The 23,662-nt window shown below is 45.8% G+C and overlaps 1 protein-coding gene across 17 annotated transcripts in view; it reads right to left on the bottom strand.

Annotated features, from left to right (window-relative positions):
* LOC144607157 (uncharacterized) overlaps window positions 1–23,662 on the bottom strand; it is a 99,203-nt gene that overhangs the window by 56,237 nt on the left and 19,304 nt on the right. For 2 of the 17 annotated variants that reach the window (XR_013549063.1, XR_013549061.1), the window contains exon 1: window positions 9,924–10,298. The exons of 14 other annotated variants lie outside the window; for them this stretch is intronic. The gene's annotated coding sequence lies outside the window, so the exon portion shown is untranslated. Of the gene's footprint in view, window positions 1–4,212; window positions 4,295–9,923; window positions 10,299–23,662 lie in introns of those variants that run through there. One more of the 17 variants, XR_013549066.1, reaches the window with a different exon arrangement.

Genomic DNA, 23,662 nt, shown 5'->3' with positions numbered 1-23,662 from the left:
TATGAATGTTACCTTATACAGAATTTGTCCAACCTCCAGCTTTTACCTCATATCCAGGTGTGTGTTATTCTGCATGAAAATCACCATTACTTTAGAGTTCATTACACTCTCCATGGTAAATATATATATAAACCAAACTAGACCCAGATTAGATTCCAGACTGTAACTCCCTCCTGGGTATCATTTAATCAATATATAAACTAGTCCAAGTCCTTGAACATATTCTAGTTTGTAACCCACTCCTGGGTAATAGTTATTCTAAATGAATATTTTGAATGTTCAGCATATTCCATAAGCACTTTCAGTGAGGTTATTTATTAAAAATGGATCTTGCTCCATTAGGAATATCACTGCTGGCACATCTTGCTGAATATTTATCCCCCAGCTAATATACAGACCAACTGGTTATAGTGAGTGGATTGGTTAATTTTGCTCTCATTCTGTCTCCACCTTCCCATCTCCCTCTCACTTTCTCCTCCATCCTCCTCTCCCTCTTGTCTTTTCTCTCCCCCTCTCTCCATCTCTCTCTCTCTCTCTCACCAACTCTGTCTCACCAACACTCTTTCTCACCGTCTCTCTCCCACTGCCTCTCTCCCTCAGCATCTCCCCTTCTCTCTCGCCGTCTCTCTATATCTTTGTCTGTCTGTCTCTCCCACTGTCTCTCTTTCTCTCTCTTTCTCTCTCCCTTCCTCTCTCTATCTCTCTCTGTTTCCCATTACACATCTCTCTCTTAGTAATAGAGCTAGAAAATTCGGAAACCGTGCCTTCAGCCCAACCAAGTTGCCTAACCCAGCTTGTCTCACCAGTCTGCATCTGGTCCATACTCCTCTAAACCATTTCTACCCATCTACTTGTCCAAGTGTTTTTTACACATTGTAAATGTACCTACTACCATTACCATTTGCTCTGCCCTCTCATTTCATATACAAACTACCCTCTGTGTGAATAAGGTGCCACTCCGGTCCTTTTAAATCTTTTCCCCTCTAACTGTAAACCTATGCCATCTGGTTTCATACTCCCCTACCCAGGGACCCAAGGGAAAAAAACTGTGACATTCACCATATCCACACCACTTATGATTTCATTAAACGTTGTAAGGTTATCCTTCACGAGAAAAGACCCAGCCTATCCAGCTTTTCCTTATTACTCTCGTTATAACTTATAACTCAAACCTTCCAGACCTGTAACATCTTTGTAAATCATTTTTGCACACTTTTCAATTTAGTGATATCCTTCCCATAGCAGGACAACCAGAACTGTGCACAATACTCCAAATTTGTCCTTATCAAAATCCTGTACAGCTGTAACATGATGTCCAACTCCCGTACACATACCCTGGCCAATGATAAATGCCTTCAACACTCAATTCACCTGTGTCACCACTTACAGCCCACTGCCCATCTCTATCTTCACATTTCCTTCTCTCTATGTCTCTCCCCATGTCTCCCTCTCTTCCCATCCCTCTCTGTCTCCCCCATCTCTCCCCCCACATCTCTCCCATCTCTCGCTCTCTCCATGGAACATTGCGCAGCACCAGAACAGATCCTTTCGGCCCACTGTGTCTGTGCAAAACACCGATGATAAATTGAACTAATCTCTTCTGCCTACATATGATCAATACCCTCCATTCTCTGAATATCCATGTCCCTATCTAAAAGTCCCGTAAATGCCACTATCATATCACCTCCCTTGGCATCACGCTCCAGGCACCAACTACCTTCTGTATAAAAGTTTTCCCCTCACATCTCCTTTAAACCTTGTCCCTCTCACCTGACAACTATGCCATCTGGACTTTGATATTTCTATTCTGGGAAAAATATTTATTCTGACTGTCCATCCTCTCCGTATAGTGAATACCTTCTAATCCAGGCAGAATTCTGGTAAACTACACTTTCCAAAGGCTCCATATTTTTCCTGTAATGAGGTAACCAGAACTGTATACAATTCTCCAAATGGCCTAACTAAAGTTTTATAAAACTGAACCATGATTTCCTAACTCTTCTACATGATGCCCTGGCCAGTGAAGGCAAGCATACTACTTGCCTCCTTTACCCCTCTATCTATTTGTATGTTTACTTTCAGGGAGCTATAGAGCTGGACCCCCCTGTGCATCAGTGCTGTTAAAGACCCTGCCATGAACTATACCTTCCCCTTACATTTGACCTCCAAAAACACAACACCTCACACTTGTCTGGATTAAACGCTATCTGTCATTTCATGGCCCATTTCTGTAGCTGATCTATAATCAATCCTGCTGCATCCTTGACCAGCTTTCTTCACTGTCTGCAACTCCACCAATCTTAGTGTCATCTACAAACTTTGGCATGTCCCAAAAAACTTTCACCAACTTCTACAAATGCGCCGTACAAAGCATTTTATTGGAATGCATCACAGCATGTTTTGGGAGCAGCTCCATCCAAGACCGCAAGAAATTGCAGAGGATTGTGGATGCATTCCAGACCATCACACAAACTAGCCTCCCTTCCATTGACCCCATTTACACTTCATGCTGCCTCAGCAAGGCCATCAGCATAAATCAAGGATGAGTCTCACCCTGGTCACTCTAACTTCTCCCATCAGGCAAGAGGTACAGAAGTGCGAAAACACAAACCTCCAGATTCAGGGACAGTTTCTTCCTAACTGTAACTGGACCATCCTATCAACAACTAGAGAGTGGTCCTGAACTACTATCTACCTCATTGGTGACCCTCAGACTATCTTTAATCGGACTTTCCTGGACTTTATCTTGCGGCAAACGTTATTCCCTTTATCATATATCTGGACACTGTGGATGGCTCGATTGTAATCATGTATAATATTTTCACTGACTGGTTAGCACGCAACAAAAGCTTTTCACTGTACCTTGGTAACTGAATTAAACTTACCAACCAATCCATCTCCATTTTTATATATAGTATCACAAACAACAGAAGTCCCAGCACAGATCCTTGCAGAATTCTACAGACTTCTGGCCAGAATAACACCCTTCCACACAACCCCCTGTCTTCTCTGGGTAAACCAGTTCCGAATCCAGACTAAAACTTAATATGTGACAATATTAAACGTGAACCTGTCCAGGATCCCTCACTGCGGATCAGTCAAGCATAAGGGACCTTCCTCTCTTTCAGAAGAGAAGGAAATTCGGCAACTCTCCAATGACTGTCAGATGCACCTAGATCCCACTAGGCCCCATTTGTCCAAATTATTGCTTTTCAAAGGTGAAAATGTCCCAGCATATGTGTACTCCACTCTGATCTCACTGTCCTCCATGTCCTTCTCCTTGGTGAATACCGATGCAAAGTACTGGTTTAGTACCTCACCATGGGGCCCCTCCGTCCCGCACAGTGACCCCCCCCCTCCTCCATAGGGGGCGCTCCCTCCTCCACAGGGGCCCCTCCGTCCCGCACAGTGACCGCCCCCCCCTCTACAGGGGGCGCTCCCTCCTCCACAGGGGCCCCTCCCTCCCGCACAGTGACCGTCCCCCCTCCACAGGGGGCGCTCCCTCCCGCATAGGACCCGCAGCCTCTCCGCACCGCCCCGCACCGCATGCACAAGGACAGGCGCAAAATGCGCGCAAATCCGTCGCAGCGAGCACCAGGCAGCGGCGTGGAGCGGGGAGACTCCCGACGCTTCGGAGGGAGGTGACAGGACAAGCCGCGGTCTGTCAATGTCACACATCAATCACGCCAGGGACTCGGCAGACTGCACACCCCCGAATGGTCTCCCTCGCCTCATCCCCCTCCCCGCCTCCACTTCTCTCCCCCTCATTCCCAATGCCTCATTTTCTCTCTCCCCCCCATCCTCCCCTCCCCTCTCTGCCTAGTACTTCCCGCGCCCCATCCCTCAGTCCCTCTCATGCCCGCCCGCCCGCTGCCCATCCCTCACCCCTCAATGCCTCATCTTCTCCCTACACCCCCTCATTTTCTCTCTGCCTCTTTCTCCCCTCCCACTTCTCCTGTCCCTCCCCTCCACACTTTCTCCCTCTCCTCTCCCATTCTCTACCCCTCATCATCTCCTCCTCTGCATCCTCATCCCCTCCCCCTCCCCCTTCCCTCATCCTCTCCCATCCTCTCCTTCCCCTTCCCCCCTTATTTTTCCTCTCACCCCCCTCGCCCTGTCTCCTGTCTGCTCCCTGGGTCCAGCAGTCTGTCGGGAGCAGCCGACTCCCGGGCTCAGACCGCCGCTGCCCGGGGGAGTTCGCAAAGTCCCTACCGGCCGACTGCAGCGGGGAGGTAGCCAGCCCAGGCCGGCGAGAGTTCAGTGATGCCCGGCGTCTGTGTGTGCTCCTTCCTTCCTTCGTCCGGCCGAGCGGTGGCGAAACTCGAGGCGGTTCTTACATTCGGTTATCTAGCTTTATGACGGTACAACAATCTCATACAGCTAGATAACCAAAGACAGGAGCAGCCTCGGCAAGTCCCACTCCACGGGGCCAGTCAGTCCGCGTCGCTCCATCTCACTCTTCAACTTACTGCAAGGAATGTCTGGGGACCCCGGCCGCCGATGTAGCCGCTGCCGCCCACAGTTCGAGTGGTGCTCCGGTCCCCGCCTCAATGTGTTCCACAACCACACTCCACTCGGAATATCCTCAGTCCGCGATCAAAGCCATTCGGGCAATCTCCAACCAAACTGAGTCGCAATTGTTTGAGAAGTGTGCGTCCTGTGAACTTGCAACCAAGACTGTGCAGAGTGGGACAGAAGGGAGCAAGGAACCTCTCCACAGACATCCGACCCAGGCGCATAGGGAGGCAGGCAGGCATGTGGCGGCGATGTTCTCCAACACCCAGGGCGCTGCCGAACCGCGCCGCACTCCAGCGAAGGCACCGACGATTCAGACCCGGTCCCGGCCAACGTGGCAACGCCAGAATAGGTTCCCCCAACAACAACGCCGCAGAATGACCCGTGCATTAAACGGGTTTAGCAGGCGACATAGTACCAAACAATCACGAGCCTTGTCAAACTTTCCTATTTGGCGAGGAGTTTTGGCGTGGGGGAGAGGCGAGTGGCGAGTGGCGGCGGTCACCGGCCGGACGCCTGTGTCCCGAGTGTGTGTCCTGCACACCCCCGTCCCCGAGTTGTGGGCTCCGTCCCTCTGGGCCAGGGGTCATCGACCAGCACAATGACGATGTCATTTGACATTGGACACGCCTATTGATAAAGAGCCACATTCCCCGGCCCGCCTGCTTTCTTTCCCGTCTTACTCACTTGCACTTGATTCAAAGGACTTTGTCCTGACATTTAAATTTGTAGAGTTAAACCTATTTCTCTCCCCCCCCCCCCCCCTTGCAGCCTCCTGTCGGGCTTCTGCGGGCACTGGGCGGTGATCGCGGTCAAATGTGGTTGTTCTTCAAGTGCAAGTTGACTGCCTATTCCGCGGGGATCGGTCGGTCTTGGTCACGACCTCGCCTCGTGGCATGGTGGAGCTGAATCACTGGGAGTTGCTCCTGTCCGTCCAGCTTCACCGGGGACATAATATGGTGTCGGAAAACATCGCCGAAGGGACCGGCATCCAGTTAAGAATTGGAGAATTGGGAGTTGTCGGCAGAGACCGCGACAACGATAGTGACGTGCAAGAGACTTTTGGATAGGTACATGTATATGGATATGAAGAAAATGGATGGATATGGATTGTGTGCAGACAAATAGGAGTTGTTGATATCATGTTCAGCATGGACATTGTGGGCTGAAGGGCTCGTTCTTGTGCTGGACTCTTCTGTGTTCTATGACGTGGCTGGAAGATGGGCTGAATGGAAAGCCAGTGGCCGAGAGGTGGGAGCTTCAGGAGGTGGGGGATGCCGATAGGAAATGGAGGAGTTCCAGACTTGGACTTCATGGAGGTGTACTGAAGGCTATCAAGGGTGGGCAGGCGAGTGAGTGGGTGGGAGGGAGGGGCCACTGGACAAATTGGAAGGATACAGTCACAACATTGGTGTTCTGAGTAACCTGCAGTCCAGTGAGGCTGGAGGATCATTAATTGGAAGGGAGCGGGTGTGGATTCATCCCATGCATCCTTGACAGAGATGTCAGGGAATCTGAGGTGGGACTGGAGGCAGGAAATGTTGCTCGGGTTGAGCGAGAAGACCTGGTTCTCCCAGCCAGAAGCAGGAGGCCCAGCTTCAAGACAAGTTTAGAGGGGAATGGAGTTAGTGGGAGTGGAGATGGCAGCAATGACTACCAGCCCTACCTCATTCAATGTTCTCTTTGGCTCAGGCACCAATGTCCAATCCCCATATCTTGTATCCCAAATGATGCCGAGGCAAAGAAGCATATGCACATCCATGCATACACACATGTGTATACATACATGACACATGCACATGCATCACATATGACCAATACACATTCATACAATACATGAACACACACACACACGGGCACACATACACACACACACACACCTCTAAAAGAGTATTCTCTGTAACACAAAGAAACCTCACTCTTTGGGCAAGATACAAGACTTCCATGGAAAAAAAAACATCCAGTGTCTTCTCTGCACAAACATAAGCCACATAGGAATGCAAACACTGCCTCACTTCCACATCCCTTAAATCTCCTTCCCTCCATGCTCGCCACAACATTCTTCCCTACAACTTCACCTCAAACCTCCTCCCCTGGAGACTGCACCTGGAGTACTGTGTGCAGTTTTGGTCGCCAAATTTGAGGAAGGATATTCTTGCTATTGAGGACGTGCAGCGTAGGTTTACTAGGTTAATTCCCGGAATGGCAGGACTGTCATATGTTGAAAGACTGGAGCGACTAGGCTTGTATACACTGGAAGTTAGAAGGATGAGAGGGGATCTTATCGAAACGTATAAGATTATTAAGGGGTTGGACACGTTAGAGGCAGGAAACATGTTCCTAATGTTGGGGGAGTCCTGAACCAGGGGCCACAGTTTAAGAATAAGGGGTAGGCCATTTAGATTGGAGATGAGGAAAAACTTTTTCAGTCAGAGAGTTGTGAATCTGTGGAATTCTCTGCCTCAGAAGGCAGTGGAGGCCAATTCTCTGAATGCATTCAAGAGAGGGTTAGATCGAGCTCTTAAGAATAGCGGAGTCAGGGGGTATGGGGAGAAGGCAGGAATGGGGTACTGATTGAGAATGATCAGCCATGATCACATTGAATGGTGGTGCTGGCTCGAAGGGCCGAATGGCCTACTCCTGCACCTATTGTCTATTGTCCCTGCATTTCATTCCAGCTCACAATCAATCAAGTGTCCATTTTGTCTCCAAGGGAAGATATTCATTTTGAAAGTTTCTTTCAGAATATTCTCCTGTGTTTTTCAGTCACATAAATACTCTTGATGTAGTCAGTGTCAGAATGTGGGAAATGCACTTTTGAACAAAAGTGTGGCCAAAAGAGTGGGAGAGAGCCATAGGGTAAGTCAGAAACAGTGTGAAGACAAAGAGGCCTCAATGGCAAATGCAGGCATGATGCATATAAAGACATCGACTTGGAGACATAGAGTTTGGAAGGTCACTGGCGAATGAATCTGGACGTTTCGGAACAAGCCGCACTTAATTCAAACTACTCCTATGTTAAATCAGACTCTTGTGACAAAAGACCTTCCACATGAATCATCAACTCAACACCTCTCTTCGCAGATGCTGCCTGGCCTCCTGGGTGTTTTCAGCCGTTCCTGTCTCTCTTTTAGATTTCCAGTATCTGTAGTTCTTTTGATTTTTAGTACTTGACCCCTGAGGTATGACACTCTGAAGTTTAGGAGACTGAAATGCATGAAGTCCTCAAGAGACTTGACAGGGTTGATGCCAGGATATATACACTGCTGTGCAAATCTAGAACCGGGGGCACATCCTCAGGATAAGGGGTAATTCATTGAACACAGAAATGTCGAGAGTTTTCTTCTCTCAGAAGGTTGCAAATATTTGGAAGTTTCTAAACCATTGGGTTGTTTTGAGAGAGCTATGGATGCCGAGTTTATTATTTATTAAGGCTGAGGTAGACTGAATTTGATAACAGGGAATCAAAGATTATAGGGATTAGACGAAAGTGACCCAATGCCAAGGACTATCAGTCATGATCTTACAGAATGGTAGAGCAGTCTCTAGCGGCCAAATGGCCTACTCCTGCTCCTATTTCTGATCTTCATACGCTCTGTTTGCGGTTCTGACCTTCATAACATAAAAAACGATTTCAACCTATTTACAGAGGACACAAACTGATTTATTGTAAGATCTTAAATGAAGAAATTCTCTTCAGTTGCACACAGCAAACATGCTACATGGTGCAGTAGTAGCTGCACATTTTACATTTCTGTCTGTGGTATAAATTGAGACCTGCTAAGGCTGCATGCCGACTCTCTGAGTGCTGTACCAGAGGAGGACCTGTTGTACTCGTGTCTAGAATGATTTGACTGGAATGCTTGCAGAACAAGCGTTGCACTGTATCTGCACACTTGACAATAACAAGTGAACTAACCAACTAACTAACAAAGTCAATGGAAATGGGCTCTCAGAAGTGGGGACTGATGGGCTGCTGGTGCCTTCTGATTCACCTGTTACCCAGGTCAGTACCCCTCCACCACAGCTCCTTTCACCTGATCAACGATACATCTGTTGTACTACTGATTTGAAAATATTTTGAACTCAGAACTGATTGTTGACTTCAGAAGAGGAAGGCCGAGGATCCACAAACCTGTCTTGACGGTGGCGAAGAGAGTAAAAAAACATCAAATTCCTGTTTGTGCAGATCTTTCAAGATCTGCCATGGACCCGGCACATTGATGCAATCATAAAGATTGGTATTTATCGACATACCAAATCTGCTCAATCTTCCTTAGAAGATTGAGCAGATTTGGTATGTCGATAAATACTCCCTTGAACTTTTATCGGTGTACAATAGAGAGCATATCGACTGGTCTCAAGTAGCACTATTGCGATCAAGGCCAGTAACACGAGACCACACTCGACAATTCCGCAACAAATTCTCGAGACAAAATCAGTTTGCTGCCTGTGTGGGATCTTGCTGTGCACATGTTAGCCATTGCCTGTCCTACGTCACAACAGGGGTTGCAGCACATACAGTAAGTACCGATTTGGCTGTGATACGTTTTGGGGTATCCTGCCAGGAGTATATAAAGTATTGTAAAAATGCAGACCCTTTAAACGCTACCTGTACATAATTTCTTTACAGGGCAACTGAATCCTTGCTGAAGCAGACAGGCAGGAAGAACAAACTCTGGGTTATTAATATCACTACAATACTCGCTTCCAGTCCATCTATCACCCTTGCTATAAATAAAGCTCTGTACATGGAAAGTGACTCTCAACTGTGTCTCAGAGTCCAATATTAAATAGTAACAAAAGATAAATAACTGTTATTATTTATCATAAGCAAGAGGATTGGGGTTTCTAATAGAATTGGAAAAATGGTGATGTCAGTTGAAGAATTCTTAACCCAGACATCTACTTAGGGAAAGATTACCGCAATTACAAATGTATACCTGTTAAAGCTTCACATTTAGGCAAGTTAAAATATTAGAGTGTTTGGCTTGCTGAGTGCTAAAGCCACCAGCAAATGGCAGCTCTTTGTGTTCATACATTGTTTGGACACAAAGAGCTGGGACCATCTGAGATCACATCACATCTGGGACCGTACTTCAAATGTACTTCATGGGCTGCGAGGCACTGGTGGAGGTATTAAGGATGTCTGACTCATTTGTTCCATTCTTTTCTCTGCAGCAACGGCCAGGGAAAGACTCTTACAAATCTTTACAGTTGCACCATAGAACCCATACTCTTGGGATGCATCACAAATTGGTTTGGCTACAGTTCTGCCCAAGAACGCAAATTACAGAGAGTAGTAGATGTAGTTGAGTCTATCACACTGACCAGACTGACCATTAACTCCATCTGTACTTCACGCAGACTCGGAAAAGTAACCAACACAATCAACGACGTGTACAAACCCTGGTCATTCCTTCTTCTCCTGTTCCTGTCCAGCAGAAGATACGGAAGCTTGAAAGCATGCATGCCCAAGCTCAGGAACGGCTTTTTCCCCTCTGTTACCAAGCTTCTGAATGGTCCTTCCATAACCTAGGGTACAGTCCAATTCTCCTCTACTCCATTGTGGACATTGGCTATGTATTGGAACTGGTGGGTTTCTTCTTCTTTCGTGTCCATCATCTATGTTTCAAATGGTACATCACTGTCATCGTCCGTCCTGAAAAGGGTGCAAGCTTCCGGCAACAATCGGTGCAAACCATCACTTGTACAGTAGATGATGGTGGTAGCAGAATTAGCTCAGGACACTTCCAGTTTCCAGCCCCGCGACGTGGACGCTTCTGCTGTGGGGCCAATGGTGCGCGACAATGTTGAGAACTATATTCTGCACTCAGTAGCTTCCCATTTACTCAATCTATTGTACTTGAGCTGACGTGATGAGACCACATTTAAAATATTGTGTTCAGTTTGGGCACCATCCTATAGGAAAGATATTGCCAAGCTTGAAAGGGTTCTGATAAGATTTACCAGGATGTTGCCAGGACTAGAGGGTCTGAGCTGTAGGGAGAGGTTGAGTAGGCTGGGTCTCTATTCCTTGGAGCACAGGAGGATGAGGGGTGATCTTATAGAGATGTATAAGATCACGAGAGGAATAGATCTGGTAGATGCACAGAGTCTCTTGCCCAGAGTAGGGGAATCGAGGACAGGGGACATAGGTTCAAGGTGAAGGGCAAAAGATTTAATAGGAATCTGAGGGGTAACATTTTCACACAAAGGGTGGTGGGTGTATGGAACAAGCTGCCAAAGGAGGTAATTGAGGCTGGGACTAACCCAACATTTAAGAAACAGTTAGATGGGTACATGGATAGGACAAGTTTGGAGGGATATAGACCAAGCGCAGGCAGGTGGGACTAGTATAGCTGGCACATGTTGGCCATTGTGGGCAAGTCGGGCAGAAGGTCCTGTTTCCATATTGTATCACTCTGTGACTCAATGACTGGAGGGATTCAGTTATAAGGAGAAGCTGGATAGGCTGGGGCAGTGTTCCCTGAAGTGAAAGAAGCTATTGGATGACCTTATAGCGATTTATAAAATCATGAAGTGCATAGATAAGGTGGATGGTCACAGTCTTTTATCTAGGATAGGGGAGTCTAAAACTAGAGAGCATAGTTTTAAGATGAGAGGGGGAAGATTCAAAGGGGACCTGAAGGGTAACATTATCACACAAAACCTGGAGATATAAGGAAGGAGTTGCCAGAGGAAGTGGTAAGGGTGGGTACAATTACAATGCGTAAAAGACATTTGACCAGGTTCATGGAATGTAAAGGTTGAGAAGGATACGAGCCAAATGCAGGCAAATAAGGCCAGCTTAGAAAGGCAACTTTATCAGCATGGATGAGTTGGGGCAAAGGTCCTGATTCATGCTGTAACACCGTTTTTCTTTCATTGACCAATTGCACAAACTCTGTGTTATCAGCCACAAATGCATTTCCCTGAGAAACCCGGGGATGATCTAAAATATTTGTAGCTTATCAGGAGTTGAGTTTTAGATCTCATATCTGTACCATCACTAAGACATCTGTTTCCTCCTTCATAGTTGCACTTGCCTTTATTCTTGCCTTGGCGAAACTCATATCTTAGTTACCTGCTGATTTGGTCACTCCAATGAACATTTGGGCAACCATCCATTTTCTATACTCTATTTTCTCTAAATACACTCCATTTTCTAATCAGGACAAGCACAACTTTGCTCTTCACACCAAGTCCTGCCCACCTCTCTTCCCTCGCTCAATTGTGTAGACTGTTTCCCAGCTGAGCAATTCTCCAATCAGCTCTGCACAAGACCACAAACCAACCTCCTCCCCATCGACTCCATCTGCACTTCATGTTTCCTCGAGAAAGCAGCCAATGTATTCAAGCACCACACACACGCCCTGGTCATTCTCTCTCTCCCCCCCCCCCCCCCTCTTGTCAGGAAGAAGATCTAAAAACTTGAAAGCACGTACCACCAGTTCCAAGAGCATCCTCTTCCCCTCTATTGTCAGACGCTCATAATCTGGGGTTGAATTTTCTGAACATTCTTCTACTCTACCTCATTCCGGCCCTTGCACTTTTTATAACTGCACTCTATATGTAACTGTAACACTATATTTTGCACTTCTTTTTATTTGAACTTTCACTCTACCTGATGTACTCATGCACAGTATGATTTACCTGGATAACACACAAATAAAGCTTTTCACACTAGCTTGCTGTAGATGACTATAATAAACCAATACCAATATAAAACCTCTCAGCTTTATTTTTAATCCTCCCATGGATTTTCTCTCCCCTAATGCAGCAATCTTCTTTTACTTTACAATCCTCTCAAATCTCTGCGTAAATGCAATTCTTGTTCCTTGATGATCAACATCATAAACCATTGTAGCATGTGCACCAGTACTGCCAAAGCCCTGAGCTCTGGACTTCCCTCCCCACACCAGTATTCATTACTCTGCACTCATTGCGCTCAAGAAGTTGGCAGTGCCACTTTTGTTTTGAACTGCTGAAGTCCTTTGATGCAGTTATTCCTAGCAACAAGCTGTGCACTCAACCCTTAAGGCCCCTGTCCATCCGAGCCATCTGAACTGTACGTGAAGACTATGCTAGACTTCCATTCCTGGGTAAAGAAGAGAGAGTCATACAGCATGGAAACAGATCCTTTGCCCCAACTCGTCCATGCCAACCAAGATCCCCCATCTAAACTAGTTGGGTTTTGCCCATATCCATCTAAACCTTTCCTATCCAGAGAGTAGCACAGTGATGCAGCTGGTAGAGCTGCTGCCTCACGGCGCCAGAGACCCGGATTTGATCCAATCTCAGGTGCTGTCTGTGTGGAGTTTGCATGTTCTCCTTGCGAACGCATGGATTTTCTCCATGCGCTCCGGTTTCCTCTCACATCCCAAAGTCATGTGGGTTTGTAAGTTAATTGGCCTCTGTAAATTGCCTCAGTGTGTAGGGAGTGGATGCAAAAGTGTGACAACATAGAACTAGTGTGAATAAGTGATCAATGGGTTGGTGTGAACTCGGTGGGCCAAAGAGCCTGTTTCCATGCTGTATCTCATCTTGTTCATGATTCTCCCAACAGAGAAAATAATTTTGTAGTATCATTGTTGTTAAATCCTTACAACATTTTGAACAACTCAATCAAGCTGCATTTCTATACAGTTCCGGTTTAACCAAGAACAAAGTCAAGAGTGTTTTATTGTCATATGTCCCAAAATGGAACATTGAAATTCATACTTGCAGCAGAACAACAGATTTGCAAACATAGTACTCTGGTATCGCTACAATAAACAACAAAAAAAAGTTCAGAATGCCCCCAAGTCTATGTCGTTTGGAGAAAATTTGGAGGTTGTTGTGTTTAATAGCCTGATGGTTGTTGCAATGAAGCTGCACCTGAACTTGGACGTTAGAGTTTTCAAGTTCCTCTACCTTCTTCCCAATTTCAGGAGTGAAATGAGACTGTTGCCAGGGTGGTGTGGGTCTCTGATAATGCTGGTTACCTTTTTCAGGCAGGGACTCCTGTAGATCCCTTCAATGGTGGAGAGTTCAGTACACGTAATGGAATGGGCAATGTCCATCACTTTTTGCAATCTTCTTCATTCCTGAGTGTTCAAGTTGCTGAATCAGGCTGTGATGCAACTAGTCTATATGCTCTCTTTTATACACCTGTAGAACACTCTCACCTGTAGAGAGTTTTTGTTAACATACGGAATCTCTTCAGTCTTTGAAGGAAGTAGAAGCATTGATGAGGACAGGTTTATGGATCCTCATCCTTCCTCTTCCAAAGTCAACAATTAGTTCCTTGGTTTTACTGACGTTGAGAGTAAGGTTGTTCTCCTGGCAACATTCGGTCAATCGATTAATCTCCCTCCTATATTCTGACTCATCGCCGTCTAGTAACTCGTCCACCAACGGTGGTGTCATTGATGAATTTGAAGGTGGAGTTGGAACTGTGTTCAGCTACACAGTCGTGATTATAGAATGAGTAGAGCAGGGGCTGAGCTCACAGCCTTGATCTTTAGCTAAAGGCCTGTTGTAGTGCAGCAGCATGGTGTCACTGAATGCACAAAATACCTCAGGTTGGGACGGATCAGTGGTTTCCTCAATTTATACCTTCCAAGATTTGCAAATTATCCATAAATTAAACAAATGTATCACACAAATCAAATGAGTACTAGAAATGTGAATATAAACTTCCAGCATTTTCAGTACGAAACTTCTTCTGACCGAGATGTTATTTGGATTAATAAACACCAAACTTAGGAGATGGTTCAAAATGATTCCGAATTCTAGTTGTCTTGAAGGTAATTGAAAAGGAAAGAGTTGCATAGAACCTCAGTACTGCGTCAGCTTAGGATATGTATCAGACCTGAGACAAGAACCCATGAACTTTAAAACATTGAATCCTACGCATGGCCTAACCCTTTCAAGATACGATTAATTTAAAAGTGGTTTAAGATCACATTTCTCTACTTTAAATAACCTCTTCCAGTTTCTGACCCACACTGGCAATCCCTCCATCTCTTTTTCTGAGTCTGTTTGATCCCTTCCATGTTTGACACCTTCCGCTGCTTGATATGAACACTTATATATTGGAGATGACTATCGTGTTCTAAAAATAATGTACAATACCTATTCACTGCAGAATCAGACAGTGAACTCTCTCCAGTATCTAGAGTCATAGAGTCATTCAGTATGCGAATGAACCCTTCTGCCCAACTCATCCATGTCGACTGAAATACTTAACTATCCTATTTCCCTGCATTTGGCCCACATCCCTCTGTTCCTTTCACATCAATTAAATGTCCAAATACATTTTAAGCACTGCCATTGTACGTGCCTCCACCACCTCTTCCGGCAGCTTGTTCCACATACTAGTACTCTCTTTGAGAAAAGTGTGCCTGCAAATCCCCTATAAATCTTTACCCTCTGACCTTAAACCTATCCTTTCATTCTAATTTCTCCTACCTTTTGAAAACGACTGTAACTATCTTCCCTATCTATGCTCATAATTTTAGAAACACCTGTGAAGAGAATAGATAAGGGAGATAGTGACTACATGGATTTCCTTCAGGTGCTCCAGTTTCCACTCACATCCCAAAGACATGTGGGTTTGAAATTGATCTCTGTAAATTGCCCCTAGTGTGTAGATAGTCGATGAGAAAATGGAATAACATAGAACTGGTGTGAATGGGTAATCGATATTCAGCATACACTTGGTGGGCCGAAGGGCCTGTTTCCATTATATTTCAATCAATTGCAAAGATCTGCCACATATGAAAAGCCACATTCACCATGTTATACATTTGATGATCACTTACTACTTTCTTTTTAAAATTTATTTCTATAAGTTTATCCATCTCCACTTTATCCTTTTCAAGTCTGTGGTTTGCAAGGCTATTGTTTGGCCCTTTCATAAAAGTACATCTATTAATGATGACACAGTCACCGGTGGAAATTACCGCAGCCATGTCAATCTGCATGAACTGCTGACATGCTCGGGGACATCAGGAAGGGAGTGAATCAGTCAGCCACAGGAGCCATGCAGTAAGATCAGGCTGAGCCGCACTTTAATTTCATATTTCTGAGCAATGCCGAGAATCATGAGTGACACTGCAGAGAGGGAGGTGGGGGTTGTTCAGTCCTTTGTGCCCACTCCAGCTCTTTGGCAGAGCAAATAATCTGACTCACTTATTCTATCCACAGAGCCCTGTAATTCTTTTCCCTTCAAATGTTTATTCAATCCTTTTTTGACTGTTCCTATTGAATTGGCTTTCATCAGCCTTTCAGTCAGCACATTCCAGATCACAGGCAACTCCATCTTTAAAGTTTCTTCATCTCCCCTCTGGTTCTTTTCAATCACCTTGATTCTGTGTCCTGTCCTTGCCCGTCTTCTCTCTCTGGAACCAGTTTCTCTTTCTTTCCTCCATCAAAAACATTCATGACATTGAACACCTGTAACAAATCTTTTCTTAACTTTGAAAAGCGAAGGAAAAGAAAACCCTGCAGATGCTGGGATTATGTGGAGAGATGTTTCCTGACTTGCTGAGTACTTCCAGTGTTCTTGTTTGTTATCTTCTCTTAACTCATCTGTTCTTGGCAGAACAACCACAGTTTCTACAAAATCGCCACAAAATTGAATCCCTCAATTCTTCAACCACCTGATTACTCCTCTGTGTACTCTCCAAAGCCTTGACATTCTTCATATGGGGCGGCCGCCACAATCAGCATTCTATAAACGTTTCGCAGAGATCCTTTACTTTTATACTCTACACGTCCACTGACAAAGCCCCACAACGTTTTTTTTGACAAGCTTCTCAACGTTCTGCCTTCTTCGAAGTTTTGTATAATTATAATGCACAGGTCACTCTTCTCCTAAACGCAAATAAAATGCAGCCATCTGTAGTAGGTCACTCTCTACACCCTCAATCTTTCTACCATTTCACAATTCTCTACATTACATGTTATTTACTATGAACACCACTTAAATAATCATTCATCCATTCATCTGAAGCGTGTTCATCTTGTTCATATTGTTTTTAATTTTTTTACATTTTATATAACTTGCTACTTTATTACAAGGTCCTGTATATCAAGTTCATGTAAAATGAAGTGGTCACAACATTGAATTAAATGCTTACTGATTAATAACTATTTCTATTTCACTGCCACTGACATTGGTTTTTGTGCCACTGGATTTTCCATCCCATGGGGTGTATTATTGCCAATAGGTTTCTGGTGTGACATTTTGATAAGAACTTTTAAAACTCCATACTTGCATAAACTACAATAATCACTAAAAAATAACTTGAGCAAGTTGGTGTAAAATAATTCTCCTTGAACAAGGATACATTGATTTTCATTACCTATATTTTTCCAAATGCCAATAAGAAATTTTCCAAGATTATATTTGCAAACTGTCCATTTGTAATATATAAACAGGATTTCTATATCCTTATATATTGCAGTTGTATTTGTTATATATATATATATATATATAATATGTGTGTGTGTGTGTGTGTGTGTGTGTGTGTGTGTGTGTGTGTTAATACATTAATAAATCGTTAGAATTCTACAATAATATGCCAGAATTTTTAGCACTGTCTATCTCATCTCTCTTGTATATTATGGTAAAGCACAATCTTTTCATATCTAAAACATCGTGTTTATATATAATAAATAACAATAACCTCACATTCTCACCTTTATGTATAGTAATCAGTAATAGAAATGATCCTTCTATTATAGTAGAAAACCCTCACCTTGACCCGAGCAAACACGCCCAGCACGTCACTTCAACAGAATAAAGAACATTTGCGATGGAACCATGTACAAAGTATAGGGCGGTGATCATAAGCTTGGCCAGAAAGCCAGGTTTAAAGACTATTTTCAAAGCGGGTGGGGTGTAGAGAAAGGGAACGGTTTGGAGCGACATTATCAGAGTCTGAAGCCGTGGCATTTGATGATAAACTGCCAATAACATTAAACTTGATGATGACCACGAGACGAGACATGCAAACATGCAGAAACGGTTTGTTAGGGTGGAAAAAAGTTCGAGGAGCGTTGGGCTGGAGTGGGTTACAGGGAAAGGGAAGGATACAGGTTGGGGTCACAAAGGCGGAGAAGGGAGCAAGGCCTGGGGGGGGGGGGAGAGGGGGAGGGAGAGAGGGAGGGAGAGAGCGAGAGAGAGAGAGAGAGAGAGAGAGAGAGAGGGAGAGAGAGATACAGTGTCTGTAGATGATTACAGATAAGGAGCGGAGCAGAGGTTACAGAGGTAGATGGGGTATAGGGGCGGGAGGGGGTTGTAGAGATAGGGCGTTTAGAGCTACAAGGGGTTACAGGGACTGGGATGGGCGTAGAACTGGAGAGTTTTAAAACGGAGCCTGATCACAAAGAACGACCAGTTGACCACAGTGCCAACATTAGGGGCAATATTCTCAGCGAGGGGCGTGGGGTGGAGGCTTTGAGTGTGCGGCTTGGCCCGAGCCAGCATACCCCAACGATTGGCTGGACACACGCACACTCTACACTGTTCCCGTGAATTATCACAGGAAGTCGCCGGTCATTTATGTCCATCCCTGTCTAGCGTCCCTGTAATTCCCTTCATAAAACGTTTGAGTTTCACAAATAATAAACTGAAAGTGACACCCTGGTTGGTCGGCGACCGCTTGAGGTCAATGAGGAGCAGCGTGGTGCCGCCGGCAGCGAGGAACACGCGGGGAACCCGGCAATCGGGGAGCACCCCACGTCTGGGCCACACTTGGACTGTTCACCGAGTCTGTGTGGCTCGGCCATAGACTGTATCGGTGCGTGGTTTGGGGCAGTGTAAATGTGTGGGCGGGTGACAGTGCTGTGAGGGTGGCGAGGGGGTGAGGGTGAGGGTAGGTGACTGGGAGGGTGATGGTAAGAGTGGGTGACCGTGAGGATTAGGGTGATGAGAAGGAGGCTGAGGGTGATGAGCGTGAGGGTGGGTAACAGTGGGGGTTAAGGCGGTAATTGTGGGGGTAAGGGTGGGTAACTGAGGGTGAGTGTGGCAAGGGAGAGGGTGGGTAACAGTGAGGGTTAGGGCGGTAATTGTGGGGGTAAGGGTGGGTAACTGAGGGTGAGTGTGGCAAGGGAGAGGGTGGGTAACAGTGAGGGTTAGGGCGGTAATTGTGGGGGTAAGGGTGGGTAACTGAGGGCGAGTGGGGCAAGGGTGAAGGCGGGTAACAGTGTGGTTAGGGTGGTAGAGAGTGAGGTGAGGATGACGGGGGTGAGGGTGAGGGTATATGGGGGATGGAGGGCGAGGGTGCTTGAGGGGGTGAGGTGGCTGACGATTAGGATGAGGGTGAGAGCGTAGTGGGTCTGTGAAGGGGTGAGGGTGAATCAGGGGCGACTGTGCGCCTGTCAGTGTGACGAGGACAGGTTTGTGCAGGAACACGTTACCGGTACAGTTCCTGGTGAGTTAGGGCTGCTCGTGTTTTTTCCGGAATCTGTGGGAATCTGGTTGGCCAGAGGGCAGCGTGTGATCTCGCCTCCAGACACCCCCGCTCCCGGAGTCAGATGGGGAGGGGGTCCCAGAAATTCCAAACACGGTTGTCCCCGCTACATCCACACCCAGTCTATCCATACCGTTTTAAAACGGTTTGTTTCTGTGACAAGTATAACGCGGTGCAAAGTGCGGGCCCGGTCAGCGCACGGTGCTGGAGACCGGGGCCAACGCATCCGTCATAAGGCAGGGAAGTGTTGGGAATGGCCCCTATCTCGGGTCAGGTTTGGCGGGGCCACGGCTCAAGTGATCGGCGACCCACGGGTCGGTTTGTTGCTCAGGGTGCAGCTAACACGGGCCAAACGCAAATTGGAGGAACAACACCTCATATATCGCTTGGACAGCTTACAACAACTCAGCGGTATGAACATTGATTTATCTAATTTCAAGTAAGCCTTGCATCGCCTCTCTCTCTCCGGCCCTCGCCACCCCAGACATCCTGCAAGTTTCACTGCCGTCCTGCTTAGTTTCACTGTTTGTATCCACTCGTTACCTACCACCTTCCCCACAGCCAACAATGGACCATTGTGCTCTCCACCTTTCCTTGGTCATCTTTGGTGGCTTTGATTTGTGCTTTTTAAACCTTTTATTCATTTGTTCTTTGGACCTTTTCATACCTCTAGTTTCCCTCTCCCCTGACTCTCAGTCTGCAGAAGAGTCTCGACCCGAAACGTCACCTATTCCTTTTTTCCAGATATGCGGCCTGACCCGCTGAGTTACTCCAGCATTCTTCTGTCTATCTTCACTGGCTTGGAGAAACAAGCGGCGCTGTACAGTGCACGGGTAATCTTAATGGATCTACACACGGACTACAATACACACGACCCTCAATGCCCCACTCTCCACCTACCCTTATGAGTCGATATTTACATACTTGCATAAATAAGATGCACAGTTTCAGGCAGTCGTTGACAACAGTACAGTTTCATATGCTAATACATCACACTCGTCAATATGACATGGATCAATGTGCAGGAAAGCACAATTTGGATAATTGGATCTCTAAGTACGGCCCCTTTCTTTCACATAATCACGTCTCCAGGCGAAGTATTTCTTGCATTTAAAAACATGACCCACCTTCTCTCTCTACACACCGCGAGTACACAGGAAGACATAGTCTGAGTCGCGCCGTATCTGCCAGAGATTCTCTCTCTCTTCCTGTGCCACACAGTGAAATATGCGATATTTTCCACCGAACGTAAGCATTTCCTCTGAGTTTATATAGACACACTACCCCGCTGGCCATACGGCGAAGGAGCATGTAATGTCTATTGTTTAAAAAAATACACAACCACTCCTTCACCCTCGCCACTGCCATTACAATGTAACCACAGAGGGAATGACAAATGCATTATTTTTGTTTCATTCCTAAACGCCGCGAAGCCGCCCCTGTACAGGATTGCAGAATCCATCTATCTCTGTCTCCAAAGATATAAACGGCCTTTCACAGATTTCAACTGTGTTACAGTGGCTGTCGTATTGGGGCATGCTCAACCGCAGATGTTTAGCTACCTACAGTTATACGAGTTCGTCCATCGGACAAGCGAAGATGTACAATGGCAGAGTCACTGTGGACCACTTATATTAACAAATCTACCGGCGAATTCTGACACAATCCCCCCCCCCCCCTTTAATATATTTATGACGACAAAGAGTTGTGTGTGAATTAAAACAGTTCTATATTTGGCAACGTGTCTGTTTAGGGGAAAGGTGTGAATAAATTCTGGTTGCACCTGGAGGAACAATGGTATTTGACGCCTTCTTGAATCCGTATTTTGTAGATAGGCCGGGGACACTTTCTCCATCTCCAACCCCAGACACATGGCAGTCAAACCCGAGGGGTGGGGAGAGGCGAGCTGGGCGGGGGGAGATTGGGAGACGTGACAGCTCTAGATGACTGGGGCGAGAGGTTTGAAGGGGAACAGATAGATTTGATCATTTATACATTTGGATTTATTCGTGCTAAAAGGTAGCCGGGAAGCGGGGAGTTATATCCATTGAAGGACGTGTTCCCCAACAGCGCTGATCTTTCGGTGGATTACAGCCACGGCGTTTTGCAAATTATACACGGGCTGCTTCAAGGGACTGTGAAGGGTTAGGTTAAATCGGCGGTGTTAATTATAGTAACCCTAATTTGCACACAGACCCAACAGAAATTGTAACACATCTCCGCACCTTAAACTGCCCGAGGGACGGAAATGGCACCGACGAAGGTATCGAGAAATGGGCCGAGTACCCTGGCGCCACCCCGATTCTCCTGCCGGTTTGACCCTCCCCTGTTACCCAGGGCCGGCAGGGGAGCTGAGAAACAGGCTCTACCCGAACGCCAAAACTTAAGGCAATGAATGCTTGCGTTAAGCCTATGTCCATACATTGCATTAACAGCACTAGGTTGTTTGCACATGGGTCTGCCCTCTCTCTCTCTCTCTCTCTCTCTCTCTCTCTCTCTCTCTCTCTCTCTCTCTCTCTCTCTCTACTCATTAGTTACGATGGGGGAGAAATCGCCTGGGCCTAGGCCGTACCCTCCCGTAAAAACAACCCCGCTCTTTATTTGCCCTCTCCTTTTCAGTTATACATTGGAAATCTGTTTAGCTGGATGGCCATGCTAATTCCGCCAGTTTTCTACTCAGTGATTATGGACAAGACTGGCTCCTAGCTTGGCTACTCCCTGACTCCTGCCATTAATTATTGTCTCCATCGTCTCACCGGGAGCAACAATCCAGATTAAAACAAGAACGTGAAAGCAAGGTTTGTAATTCAGCCCTGGCGAGTGCGAAGAAACCTACTGCAGATATTCACAAAGGTCACATTCCACAACACTTTGAACTGTGCTTAATACAGCAGCTGCTCTCGGTAGTAATGCGTGTGTTCACGTGTGCGTTATTCTTGGAAAGATCGCATATTGTACCAGAGATGTACTCACAAGACAGCGAACACAGACTCTAATCCACAGCGGCCCCCTCCAAAGCCACGCTACACTAGGACTTAGTTCACCCCCACATTCCGATTCCCCGTTCTACTCTAACTTTCCCGCAGTTTTTGTACAACATATTGGGCTTCTCCCTGTCAGACAGAGTCGATTATTATCTGCCAATTGGCTTTGAGGTTTCAGTTTTCCGAGGTGTTGGATTTTACAAGAATAATTGGGGGAGACTGTGGCAGAATTTTGCACTTTGGGGAAGCGGTCGACAACGATTTGACAAATGTAGGGGGAGATAGTTGAACAAAGAGAGAAGGGAATTTATTGTGCACGGATCGTTGTACTTGTCGCCATTTTCGGAGTACTGTTAGTTTTGTTTCGCTGCAACACCGTCACTTTACATTCCCACTTATGCCTGGTGTAATTACAATGCAGTGCGGCGACCCAAGTAATTCCACGCATGTGTGGGCCGAGGTGTGAGGATCAGGTACAGAATTCCAGAGGGGGGGATACAGAGGCGGCTGAACTAGTCCCGGCCCGTGGCCAGTTGTACAGTACCCAGCGCTGGGCCTGCACACTACACGATATTCTTGAATATCGGCTCACTTAAACAGTTTCATTTCCCACAAATTTCAAGAGTGATTAACACGCGCAGAAAGCAGAGGAGCCAAATTTCACCGGAACAAAAAAAATCCTCGAGCGAGACAAAAGAGGCGCGACCTCGCCAACAGGAGGGGAGATTCCATCAGGTGGGACATGGAAGGGTCAGGGTGGAAGGAAGTTAAGGAATAAAGACAAGGATTGTACTCTTAACATTCAAATTCTCCTTTCTTTGGAAAACTTAATTTCGAGATAATTAAGAATTTACAAGACGTTGAGACAATGTGACTTAAAATACAATTTTAACTGTAACACAGAGAAAGATAAATAGATATTTCATGTGGCAAATGGATGGATGGTGAGCACACACAAACACACACACACACACACACACACACGCATCATCCTGAATTGTGAACCGCTTAATTCATGAATATATCTATAGATGGACAGAGAGATCTATATCTAAGTTGATTAATGGAGAGATTCGCGGATAAGATCAAGTTGCATTACTGTGGAGAACAGGGAACTAGTTCTGGAAAGCAGGAGATTAAAGTTGAAGGTTCAAAGCGAGGTTCAGGGGCCCAGAACGAGTGAATCCGTTTCATTTCACATTTGCTCGGAGGGCCCATTCCTTCCCTGATAATACACAGCTACTGCTTTAACCATTTCAATCTCTTGCGTTGAAGCACTTATTTAAGGTACGTTTGGCGAATAATTGTCAATTTTTACCATGACGTATTTTGAGATGAAATTATTGTATTGTTATTTTAAATAAATATGGCATTTGCTTTCAATTAAGGAGGTAAATAGTGTTATAATATTACGAGCAAATATACGCAAAGCAAAATGACTAAACACTGACCCTAACATTTACAGAGGCCTAATACATAGGATATGGGCCCACAGTATCCGATCCTATGTAGCGAGGTAACAATATGCCTGACCCGCTGAGTAAAATATAGAACGCTCTGGGACTCAATGTCTTGAGGTATGTTCCACACAGACCAACATCCAACATTAACAATATTTTTTTAATGCTACTTAATTAAAAAAAGGAATTACACGACCGTAATTCAAAATTTGATGTGCAGATTGTTTAACGCACTTTA

The sequence above is a fragment of the Rhinoraja longicauda genome, chromosome 28 (genome assembly GCF_053455715.1).
Source record: "Rhinoraja longicauda isolate Sanriku21f chromosome 28, sRhiLon1.1, whole genome shotgun sequence".
Taxonomy (NCBI): domain Eukaryota; kingdom Metazoa; phylum Chordata; class Chondrichthyes; order Rajiformes; family Arhynchobatidae; genus Rhinoraja; species Rhinoraja longicauda.
The sequence above is the reverse complement of the archived record's forward strand: the minus strand, read 5'-3'. Positions and strand labels throughout refer to the sequence as shown.